At 28.2% G+C, this 13,530-nt stretch overlaps 1 non-coding gene across 1 annotated transcript; it reads left to right on the forward strand.

Annotated features, from left to right (window-relative positions):
* The first annotated feature begins 10,617 nt into the window (after positions 1-10,617).
* On the forward strand, positions 10,618-10,723 carry LOC149515291 (small nucleolar RNA R71). The gene has a single exon (XR_016327177.1). It is a non-coding gene; the product is annotated as a small nucleolar RNA R71 (small nucleolar RNA).
* Positions 10,724-13,530: the final 2,807 nt, after the last annotated feature.

Consider the following 13,530-nt stretch of genomic DNA (forward strand, 5'->3'; position numbering starts at 1 on the left):
TTAAGTACCCTAACTATATATTACTTTGTTTAAAATTATTCATTGTTGAGCTTTCAGGAGAAAGAAGTTTAAGCTTTTCTAAAGAATTAGCCCCAAACTTAGTTTTTGCTTACATTTTCTTTCTTTTTTTTTTTTTTTTTTGCTTTTTCACTATTTTATTACTTTTCATTTTTTTTCTTTTTGGTGATATTTTCTCGATATTTTCTCTCTTTTTTTTTTCTAATCAGTTTTTCTTTTTCTTTTTTTTTTTATTTTTTTGCTAAACTCTACCCTTCCTCTTTAATAATGCATAACTAAAAAAGGATACATGAATATCCTAAAGCACATAAGTCAAAGACAAAAAGATAGGAAATATAAAAACAAAGGCTTTGACTTGTAATATGGTTTAAAAACAACGAAAGGGATCATTTAGGTTCAAAAAGGGTGACTACGGAAGAATTAAATCAATGTTAGCTTTAAAGGCTCAAATGATCCAAATATGGCTTATATCATTTTCTTAATCATGTGTCTTTTAGGATTTCTCCTTAAGAGATGATCAAAACAAATTTTAGAACATGAAACACAACTTCAAAGACCAATGTAAAAAAATCCTATGCTCACATAATCATGCATTAGGTAAAAAATATAATTTAATGATCAAAGTGTCAACTCACAAATGAAAACTCATACTCAAAAAGTCACTAAACCTAAGCATTATCTCACATTTCACACAATATTCAATCTTTTCTTAAAGTTATATTCATTTTCAATCTTTACCTATCATTGACTTTATAAAGTATACTAATGATTTAAGCTACAATAAGTAAAGCTCAATTTCAAGGCCAAACTCAAGGAAAATTAAAAAAATTTTACAAAAATTTTGAGCAATTTTTTCATACCCTAAAACTTAAAGAACACATTATCCTCAATGTATAGGCAAAATGAAATGAATTACAAGAAAGGAACGAAAGAACTCCCCTATCATCTTAAAAGTATGGTGATCGACTATATATTGCAACTTGGGTTGAAACTTGTGCCTACTTTTTCAAGCTTTTACTCGACCTACAAAATAATAAAAAAAAAACACCTACAATAAGAACAAACATTAATAAGTATAAGAAAATATAAGCAAAACAACAAAATAAGAAAATGAACAAAATATAAAATGTGAATAATAAGCAAAAAGAAACAATATGAAAAGCAAAACTTGGGTTGTCTCTCAAAAAGAGCATTCTTTAAAGTCAAAAGCATGACTTCCATTGGTGTTAGAGAATCACACCACATTTTGTTCTCATATTTACCCACTTTATTCTTTTTTTTTTGTAACAAAATACATAATGGTATGCTTTAAATGAATGGGGTGCACATAGGTAGATTTATATCCTATCTCTATGAATAATCTAAGCATATTACAATATGAACTAATAGAGGTGGTCATTGACTTCAATACAAAGATATGAGTACCACCATGGAAAATATAGGTTTTGACTTTAAAATGAGAAAATTTTCAATGAATGGTATAAGTCGAGTAGACATAAAGGATGAGATGTCAAAAGTATCAAATTGAGAATTAGAGGTTGAAAAATTTTCTAAGTAGAAAATCTCTCTATATTATAATCATCCAAATCCTCTACATTATCAACTTTTTGCATTTCTTTCAAAATTTTCTCTATTTCATCCTCATCTTTTTCAAATTCTTTTTTATTAGGACCATTGGTAAGACCTTCTTACAAAGCACTATAGAGAATTGAGGCATCATTTTCAAAATTCACATCATTCATTTTTTTTGTCTATGAATGATCTATCTTGAGAAAGCTAAAATAATGAGATATTTATAGCTTTAGGCATAAGATCATGGAATGAAAAAGCTACTAGACAAATATGTTTTTTACTAATGATTTTTTCATATCTTTAAGCTTAAAACCAGATTCAAGAAAGAATATGTCAAACACTTAAGTGATATATCCAGTAAGCTTACCTTATCAACACATTTATCCATCTCATATATTTTCACACAATTGAGTAAGTGATTTTCAAGGAACTTGAGAAATGGCATGAGTGGAATATGAACATCAACTTCTTTTTGAATGTTCTTCTCTTTGCCAACTTCCCTAAATGATCTCTTATCATTAATTTCTCTAGCCATATGCTTATCTTTAACCTCCACCATCTTTTCCTCCATAACTTTTACAAAATGTGATATTTTTAACACATTAAACTCATCATCATCATCAAACCATATATGAGTTCCTCTTTTATAATGATCTACCCACTAGGTTTTGTTTTTATAATACTAAGCATAGCATCTTGAAGGTAAATATTTAAAATATGTACATTTTCACTATGTTGCCCAATATTCCTTTTAAGTGCCTTTTAGTCTTAAAGGAGTTTTTCTTGAATTTAAAGCTTTTTAGCTAACATCTCACTAAAGGATGATTTTTTTTTTGTATAAGAGGTGGTGGTGAATATTGGATGGAAGAAAGGTGATGTGAAAATCAATGGTGTTGTAATGAAGACAAATGTTGTTGTGTTTCAACACAGTGTGGCATTTGAGGTACTTGTGGTGATGGTGGAGAACATTAGGGTGGTGAAAGGTATTGTGAAAATGAATGTTTTATAAGATAATTCAAGGTATATTTAGGTGGTGAAGTAAAGGAATGCCCTAAACTAGTATTCCACTTATTTTTAGGATGACTATCCCAAGTTTGAGTAAGATTAGGATTGTTGGTCAAGGGTACACCTATCATTATAGTAATTTCCACCATGCACTTTACTATTTTCATATTGGCTTAAGAATTTATGGACAATGGCTTCTAGGTTAATGGTTATAAAGTTTAATTTTTTGAATAAAACTTTAAAGGTTGACTCTTTTTTGGCTTTATTTCATCACTCAGCCATTGTACTAAGTAATCTTCAGAAGAATAAAATCTAGCATGGTCCTCTTAGTGCTCGGTTATCTCATAAAGATTTGATTCCCACAAAAAAAGTAAAATAAAATCTAAACAAGAACATAATAACTATTTACACTAAAACTATTTACATTAACCTATTTATATCAAAGTTATGAAAAATAAAAGATGATGCATGTACTCTAGTATAAGGTATGCTAAGGCTATATAAATAAACTATTTTAAGTATGAACAATTAATGAAACGACACAATAAAGAAAGTTAGCTTGTGTACACCCTAACAAACAAAATTGAAGCAAACTAGAATCTAGCCTAACATATGGACATCAAGGGTGAATCAATCTATAGACGAGTATGGTGAAGCATGAATATTAGCTTAAGATTCTTTATACTTAATCTCTGACAATGGTGCCAAAAACTTGATTGGATGAGTTCTGCAAGCGTATAGATTGTTCAAGTAATGTTAAGACTAAAAAATCTAAATGTCAATCCCACAAGGATTAGCTAAAGAAATTCTTAGTCTAAGTACATTTTATCCCAACACTTCTTCTAGAGTTCATTTAATCAAAAGGTTTACACAAAAGCAAGCTAGCATCAACAATTAAGGAAAACCATAATTAATGCATGTAATTAACAAAAAGTAAATCTACAACATGTGAAGTAAGTAAACTAAAAGAAATTCATTAAAATAGTAGCTAAAGTAACTTGAATGAAATTTAACATGCTTTAAATAGAAATCTAAATTAATAAACTAAAAATAACAAGCTCAATTAACAACAAAATAGTAGCTTTACAAGTGAAAACTGAAAAGAACTACTTTAACTACCTCCTAGTTACCTTTTAACTTTCAAGAAGAGAATTATCTAGAAACTTCTTAAAAATGGATCCAAACAACTTGCAAATTGCAATAGCACAAAGTAAACTAAAATCAAAATGCAATTAAAGTGCAAGTAATAAAGACAAATCATAAGAACTATCAAGAAAAGTGAAAACTAGAAGCTAAAATTTAAATCTAGAAACTAACCAAATTTGGAAAAAAAAAAGTTCTACAACTCTATAGATCAAATGAATTGAAATTGAGATAAAGTGACCTAGATCTACAAGTCTACTATCTAAATTAACAAAAAAATTGCAAGAAACAATGAAAAATCCAACTCAATGAACTAAATAAAAAACTGAGTGTAATGAAGAATAAAATAGAGCATGTAATAGAAAATCATCCAAACAGAATTGAAAAACATGAAATTAAAGGCAATAAATTGAATGTAAACAAGTAAAGAAATGGATTAACAAAAGCAAAGTCAAAAAAGAGTAAACCAAACACCCAGCTAAGAGAGAAGTGTCTTGAAGTGCTGTCACTCACTCAAGCTTCAACATTGCCATTGGATCTAACTAAAAGTTTCAAGAATTTTTTAGAATTTTGTAGAAAGAATTTAAAAGTGAAATTTCTAGTTTTGTAAAAATATAAATGTAGAATTCATAAAAAAAAAATGGCTCAAAACTTAAAAAAATTAATGGAGATTTGATGCAAAAACCATAACTAGGTCAAATGCAGATTAGTTAAACAGATTTGAGATTCAAATAAATTTGCATGAAATTGAATAAAAAATTTTAAAGAACATAAATTTTATTGATAAAATCTTAAAATGCATGTAAAATACAGGGAAAAAAGTAAATTTTTCTAAAAAAATAAATGCAATTTTCTCTCAAACAACCCTTTAAAAGAACAGTGAGGAAATTATTTGGAGAGAAAAGAAATTAAATGAAAACAAAAGAAAAAAAATGTAAAAACTAGCTAAAGTCTTTTAATGGCCTACCATTCTTCCTTATTTATAAGCAAATGGGAGGTGCTTCAACCTCTTAAAATGCAAAAGAATTCCAACTTAATTGCCACTATTCTAAATCTATCCATCTCAATTACTTTCCATCCCTTCTTTCCTTCTTTGCTTATTTTTACTTCTTTTTACTTTAAGCTTTCTTTTCTTGATCTTTAAACTCCAAAAGGTCAACATTATATCCAATGAGAAGCCTTCAAACAACTAGTTAAGCAACTTTAATTGATCTATTTTTGAATCTCCAAATTGGCACTATAAGTCCTTCATCACATTATACATGTATCCAATGGCACACCTTGCATCTTTTATTCAATATTTGGCACCAATCGCAACAAAATTTTTCTTCAATTTGCTACCAAAATATAGACCATTTAGTGGACAATTCATACATGAAAAATTCTAGAAAAAATATGAAAAATGATCAATTCCAAAAAGGGCTTCAAACTACATTAATGCATATATTACCTTTCTAGCACTTGTAAAAAATATTACAAAGGTAATAATGTACTAGTGAAATAAGAAAAACATTTCCAAATAAAAAATAAGAGGATTAAGGCTTGAATAAAGTTCAATTAAGCTAAGGAAATTATAGAAGGAAAGGATAAAAAAAATCTCATAAATGGTATTATAACACAAGCATACTAGTTTTGGCCTTTTGTAGCTTTTTTCACCAAAATTCCTCCAAAATGTGTCCAAAAGCTACAAATTTCTTCATTTTTCATTTTTTATTTGCACAATGAATATTTATGCATTTATTACTACTTTTGCCAAAATTCACAAGGAACAAGCTAATATTCAAGAGAAATTATATTAAAAATATATGATAAAATGTTAAAATTTTAATACAATCAAATATGAAAAGAGAGTTGATATCTCAAAGCAAATGCAGAATCTTACATTTACACTATGTTATTAGGAAAGAATTGTTCAATTGCCTATTTTAAAAAAACTCCACAGTTTTTAGATGACTTATTAAAATATAGAGGACGTAGATGCGTAAATTTCAAAAATAATATCAAAGTATACAATCCTATGTTTCAATTTACCTCAACATAAGGTAAGGTTGATAATAATGTCAATAATAGAGTAGGCCCTTATGTTTTGAAGATCTATGGATAGAATCATCATAGAATTGAGTTTTTACTTCTATTTCCTAGTCAATATCCTAAGTTTGCTTAGATGTATACATATGATACTAAGAATGAGATCTCAAATAGGATGTCTGTGTTTAGGAATTATGATGAAAATTCAAAGGTTGACCCTGTTATTATTAATGGTTTAATTAAGACGCTTGATGCAAACAATGAGGTTATTAAAGTGTTTAGATCAGCTAGAGATATGTTTAACCATTTTGATTATATTCATATAAGGTTAAGATTAATAGGTAGAAGGAAATAGAGAGATAGAACTTGTATTCTTTCAAGTGGTCATGAAGTTGTTGCATTCATAATTGAAGATATAGGTGAATATGATAGGTGATGAGACATAATCGTTAATAATAGATCTAATGGTTTAAAGAAAATTAGTGATCTTTATCCTTTTTTTATGGCTTTATAGTATCCTCTATTATTTTCTTATGGCAATGATGGCTGTAATGTTGATATCAAGTATGTTAAGTCATTTAAAAAAGAAAGAGGTAAATGAAAAAATGTTGAAGTGCATAAGTATTATGCATTCATTATTTAGAATAGAATAAGCTTCAGTGATTCTTTGTTGCGAGGTGGTTGATTATTGCAATAGTTTTTTATGGATGCATATGCCAGTGTTGAGGAAATATGGCTCCAATTTATAAAGCATAATCAAGAAACTATTAGATCTAAAATGTACAATGATGTCAGGGATTTGATTGTTGTTTTTTATGTTGAGGCTACCAATTTATAGATTAAGTAATAAAATGGAGTATTTCAAGTATCATCTTTTCAAGGATTATAGAATGTAATGTTAGGTAGTTCATAAGTATTAAAGGTAAAAGGCTAAGATCCTCTATTTAAACAAATGAATATTTAAGGTTTTAGGGTTATAAGATTTGAGTAAAAGATTAAAGGTGATGTATTGGCAGGGTTCTTAACTTTACCAACTGTCACTTGAAAAATAAAAAGATTAATACCAATAACTAATTCTAAAGCAGAGAATTAAAATATTGTAAGTGAAAGAATTAAAGATTGCAAACAAGAAATCCTTAAGAAAGTCAAATTGATTTGAAGTAAATGAAAATTACATGAAAGAAAGTAAAGAACAAGAAAGTTGAATGTAGCCAAATCTTGCAAAGAAAATAAAAAAACTACAATATTGAAAATTAAAGATTGCTTATACTAAAATTAAAGAAAACAAGAAACAAGATTTACAAATTTAAAAAAAAAAAAAGAAAAAAGATCTTTAATAGAAAATCCTTCTTAATTGAAAAAGATTTAACGAACAAAAGCTTGATAATTGGCAAATCTATCACCTAAGCTAATATCTTACTAAAAAGAAATAAAGAACTAGAAACTAAAAAAACTACAGAGAGAAGGAAAGTGAGATGAGATGGAAAGATGAAATAAGTGAATGGCCTTGCCTATTTATAGGCATAGGTTTGGCCAAAGGGGTAAGCTTTACAAGTGATTTAGTTTAACTCAAAAACTAAGAGATAAAGCTCTATTTTAATCTTCAAGGTTGCATACAAAATCAAACTCTTCATTCTTGGAATGCTTTGGCTGAATGTGATGATCTTGGCCTTTGATCTTCATCTGATGTAATCTTGATCAATCTTTCTCCCTAGGTTCAGCTAAGATAGGACTTCAAGAGGAGATAAGTTGCATTTTATTTAAACTCATAATCTTCAAGGTGATAAGAGTCCTCCAATCCAAACTCTTCAAAGCTAAGCAAAAGTATCATGATTGGCTTTGAACTATCCTTGGCTAAATGATGTAATGTCCATAAGAGCTTGGATTATCTTTTCTTGCTTTTTTGAAGCGTTCCAATGGGTTGGTGTCCTTGGTGGAGTGAAACTCTTTATGGCTAAGCAAAGAAACATGTTTATCTTGTAAATTCACCTTGGTCAAATGGATTGGGATCTAATTGGGCTTGTGCATGCTTGAATATGGACCAAATGTAGGTAGCATTGTGTATGACAAATTGGGCTGAATATGGGCTTTGCATGATTGCATGCATAGCTAGCAGGAAAATACATTCTAAGCTTAAAAAAACTAAAGCCTTGAAAATAACATAAAAAACATCAAAATCATCAAAAAAATAAATTTTTAGCACCTTTTTGACATGTAAAATCTTTATATAGTTTGGTGCTATCACACCTTTACACTTGAATCTTAGCTTATCCTCAAGCAAAACTTTAAATCATCAAAACTAAAGAACATTAATAGCATCCTTAAAGTAAAAAATTATACAAAAGCTCCTATCATGTATTATTGCATAATACAAAGTTAAGGATAAATATAGAATCATAAGAATGTCTTTCAAAAGTAAGCTTTCAATGACTTATGCTAATCACTCATACAAATCTACTCCATAACTCAAGTAAATAGAATGCAAAGCACTTTATCACTTTTTAATTTAAAGATAGAATAGGCTTTATATATTCACTTTCCCCTTCTCTTTCTATTAATGTTAGACTTATATATTCAACTTAAAATGAAAATGCCTTTTAAGCTTATAATTTAAGGCTTGGGTCAAGGTAGGATAAAGAAAATTTTTAGGCTCAAAACCCTAAGGTTCTTTTTTTTTTTTTAATTTCTTAGACTTTGAACAAATGAGAGCTCTTTTTGCAATTTTGACTTGTGAGGCATTTTTTATTACTTTGTATTTTTGGCTATTTTCTCTTTGTTTTTTTTTTGAATAATTGATAGCCATTTTTAGCTTTATTAGGCTTTGCATTTGCTTTTGCTAATTTTCTTTTCTTTCATTCTTTTCTTGTGCCTCCCTTCCTTCTAAATACAAGAACATATCTATGATATACAACTAAGTACAATGGGTTAGGACAAAAAAAGAAAGAATAATAATCAAAGAAAAAGCTTAGTGGGCATGTAATAAGGCTAAAATAAACAAAAAAAAAATGATTAGTACAAAGATTTAGAAATAGGGTACTAGGAAAGCATCATCATAAAGTAGGCTTAAAAAAAGCTCAAATGGTCCAAAAAACTTTTTAGCTCATCTTTTAAGTCAAATACAGTATAGAATTTTACCTCAAAAGTTAAGTAGGTGTATTCTAAAGCACTTATTCATAACTTAAATCTTATACAAATCTATATCTCATAATCTTTCACAAAAATCATAGTATTTCATATAAAAAGAATAGAGATGTATGCATAAAAATCATATCCAAAGTAAAGACATGCTTAAGAATTCTTTTCAAGTTCCTATTAATTACATCTTTAAACTTCATATCATACTTGTCATTCAAGAGAATATATATAATTTCCAATTAATTGGATATCATAATGAAGTTTAGCAAGTCAATTTGGTTTTAAAAGCAAAAATGGGTCAAAGTCTCATAAATAAAAAATGTTTTCATTTTCCCCCACACTTAAATGAAATCATATATCAAGAAACTCAAAATAAAAAAAAAATACTCCTCAAAATTTTTCAAGGTCGAATATCCATGAGGCATTCTCTTTACTTTTTTTCATCCTTAAAAAGAAAAAACACTCAAAATAAAAACACTAAAACATACTTGTCCTAATAAAAATAAAAGAATAAAAAATAACTATTAAAGTAAAACTTAGGTTGCCTCCTAGTAGTGCTAGTTTTGGTCAAGCTTGACCATTCTTAATTCTATACAGAATACTCTTACCAATTTAGAGGGAATTTTCCTTGTTGTCTTATTCTTTTATGGTATAACATAAACAAATTTGGTTTAGAGAGGTAGGCTAACTCTTCTAGCCGGGATTACATCAACTAAGTTGAGTTTTTAGAGAGGTTGACATAACTAGAACTAGGTTTTGCTAAGGTGTTTTGAGGGTTAAAAGGCTTTACTAATAAGTTAAACTCTTAAAATTTCCTTAAATTTTTTGACTACACCAACACTTTCTTCATGTCTTATCACACCATACCTTGTAGATATAAATTGCATTTTCTTATGTCTAAACCTAAAGGTAATGCTACCGTCATATTCATTTATCAAGGCTTTGGCAGTGAATAGAAAAGGTCTACCTAAGAGTAATTGAGCCTTATCATCCTCTATATCTAAAATAGCAAAATCTATAGAAAAAGCATATTTTTTAACTTTCACCAAGACATTTTTCAGCATCCTTTGCGGTAACTTAGCAGATTGATCAATGAACTTAATGTTAAATATAGGACGTTTCTGCTCTCTACAACTTAGTTGCATAAAAACATTCATAAGTATCAAATTTGTGCTTGACCTAATATCACAAAGAGTATCAAAGAATTTAAAATATTCAATCATGTAAGGTATAGTAAAATTCATTAGATCTTTTAACTTTTTAAGTAGGAGTTGTTGAAGCTCAGGGCTGCAATCATCTAAGAATGTGGCTTTTTTTGGTTCCTTGAGCAACACTTTTTTAATATGCCTTGGGGCATGTGGTTCAACATTAAAACACTACTTATATATTTTGACAATTATTTTGGCCTTTGCTGAACGTCTTCTTGAATATTTTTTTCTTCTTTTTTAGGATCTTTTTCTTAGGGATCCTTTTCTAGCATTACCTATTCTCCTTAATTATTTTGGGTAGGTGCACCTTGGGCTATCTCTTTAGGTGAAATGTTATCTAGTAATGCTCTCCCTACTTGTAGCAGCTTTGGCAGCCATCTTTTTTATTAGCTTATTAGCCTAATTCAAAGTCTTGCTCATTATAACCTCTCCAGCAGTTAAATCTAGAATAGCCTTTATAGGTGGTGTAAGACCATTGTAAAATATTTGAATTTGGAACCACTAGCGTAAACCATGATGTGGTTATTTTTTGAGCAATTCTTTAAATCTCTCATATCATTATATAAAGTTTCACCATCAACCTACAAAAAAATGGTGATCTCATTCCTTAACCTTATAGTCTTTATTGGTGGAAAAATTTTTGCTAAGAATTTCTAAACCAAATTATTTATGTTGTAATTGAGCCTAGTGGTATAGAAGACAACCAACTTTTCACTTTGTCCCTGAAAGAAAAAGGAAACAATCTTAGTCTTATAGCTTCATCAAAAACACTATTGTAATGAAAAGTATCAGAGTTCAAGAAAATTAGAAAAATAGAGATTTGGATCATCACTTCATAGTCTTCCAAATTGCATAGAAGTTTGGACCATTTGTATAATCGAAGATTTTATTTCAAAATTATTGGCTCGAATAATTGGCCTTCAGATAGATGGCTGAAAACCATTTGCATTAGGAACTGTATAGTCCTTTAAAGTTCATTGCCTTTCATTTTTTGCATTTGCCATAAAAGTAGGTGTGGTGGTATCGATTGCACTCTTCTTCTTCTTCTAAAGGTTCTCTCTATCTCTTGATCAACTAGAGCTAAGTTAACACTTTTAGATCTATACATGCAAACAGGAAAAGATCAAAGAAAAGAAAAAGAGAAATAAACAAAAAGAAAAAGTTTAGATTATAGAAGCTTATGAATTCTATATTGATATTATGAACAATGCTATAATCCTCGATAATGATACCAAAAACTTGATTATTGCTTTTTGTGTAGAGCCTGCAAGTGCATAAATCAAGTAACAAAATGGAGTATTCCAAATATTATCTCTTCAAGGATTATAGAATGTAATGTTGGGTAGTTCACATGTACCAAAGGTGAAAAGTTGAGATCCTATGTCTAAATAAATGAATATTTAGGGTTTTAAGGTTATAGGGTTTAAGTAAAAATTAAAGGCATAAGTAAGGTTATTGACATCACCAACTATCACTTGGGAAGTCAAAGATTAATGCCAACAACTAATCCTATTACCAGAGAATTAAAATAGTACAAATAAAAGAATTAAAGATTGCAAACAAGAAATCCTTAAGAATGCCAAATTGATTTGAAGTAAATAAAGATTGCATGAAAGAAAGTAAAAAACAAGAAAGTTGAATGTAGCTGAATCTTGCAAAGAAAACTAAAAAAACTCAAATCTTGAATATTAAAGACTACTTGTGCCAAAATTAAAGAAAACAAGAAACAAGATTTGCAACATTAAAAATAAGAAAAGAGATTTTTGACTAAAAATACTTCTTGACTGAAAAAGATTTAAAGAACAAAAGCTTAGTAATTGACAATTTTATCACCTAAGCCAATACCTTATTTGAAAAAAAATAAAGAACTGAAAACTAAAGAAACTACATAGAGAAGAGAAATGGGATGAGATAAGATTATGATAAAACTAAATAGCCTTGCCTATTTATAAGCATAGGTTTGGCAAAAAGGGTAGGCTTTACGAGTGATTAATTTAATTCAAAAACTAGAAGATAAAGCTCTATCTTAATCTTCAAAGTTGCATACAAAAATAACACTCTCCACTCTTGGAATGCTTTGGCCAAATGTGATGATCTTGGCCCTTGATCTTCATATGATGCAATCTTGATCAATTTTTCTTCCTAGGTTCGACTAAAATAAGATTTCAAGAAGAGATAAGTTACATTTTATTCAAACTCTTAATCTTCAACGTGATAGAGTCCTCCTCTAATCCAAACTCTTCAAAGTTAAACAAAAGTATGATAATTGACTTTGAACTTTACTTGGTCGAATGATGTAGTGTCCATGAGAGCTTAGATTATCCTCTATTGATTTTTTGAAGTGGCCGAATGGGTTGGTATTGTTGTAATAGTTTTGGGAATCGTTAGACGAATTTGAAAACAGAAGATATAGTTGCCACAAATATTTTTTGGCTAGGTGTGATTGGCCACCTATTAAAACTTATATTCTTAATAAAATTTTAAAACTAATTAAAATTTATTAAAAAGAAAATTTTTTTGTTTACAAAAATAGTTTGGGTTTTGGAATCGATTACGTGTGGGGAAGGATTAGCTCCCCATGATGCCCATTTAAAATAGTACCAATTAATTATGTGTTATCTTCTAATATTGACAAAAATGATATTAATTTTTTGTATTTAAAATTTAATTTTTTAAAATTTCCTTAAAAAACATATTTTTATTTTTTTAATATGCTTGAAAAATAAATAAGAACCTTACATATTGAAAAATTCCTAAAAATATTCCAATATTTTGGCAATATTAAAAGAAACCATCTCACCTAAGGAATATTTAAGAATCGCTACTCGAAATTCTCGAAAATCCTATCCTCGATGGTTCATATTTATTTCTAGCATTTATATTTAAAAACATAAAATATAATATCTATAATTTTAAAGCAAATAGTATTTTCTAAAACTCATTTCTATAACAAATGAGAGATCTTTGTCGAAAATCAATCTAAATGCTCCAATACATTAGTAGCATTTTAGATAAATTTTCTCACCTAGAGATTCTAAAAGAATCACTACTTGAATTTCTTTTAAGTCTCATTTTAAGAGATTTTTCATTTACTTTAATATGAAAAAAAAAATGTCATGTAATAATATAATTATCTACAATTATATTTATTTCCTAAAAACACACTCTTATTTATTAAGAAAACCATTCAAATTATAGAAAATCATTATAAGATGGAAAATTTTCATATTGAAAAGAAACTTCTAAACATTTCAATACTTTAGCAATTTTTAAAAGACTTTTCTCACCTAGAGAATTTTTTTGAATCACTGCTTGACTTTTCAAAATCTAATCATCAAAAATTTTTATTACTTTAAAATCATGTAATAATATTACTATTTATAAACAAATTTATTTCCAAAAATGTGTATTTTCATATAAA

Source organism: Durio zibethinus, chromosome 13 (genome assembly GCF_047325235.1).
Source record: "Durio zibethinus cultivar Kanyao isolate XHJ-2024 chromosome 13, ASM4732523v1, whole genome shotgun sequence".
Taxonomy (NCBI): domain Eukaryota; kingdom Viridiplantae; phylum Streptophyta; class Magnoliopsida; order Malvales; family Malvaceae; genus Durio; species Durio zibethinus.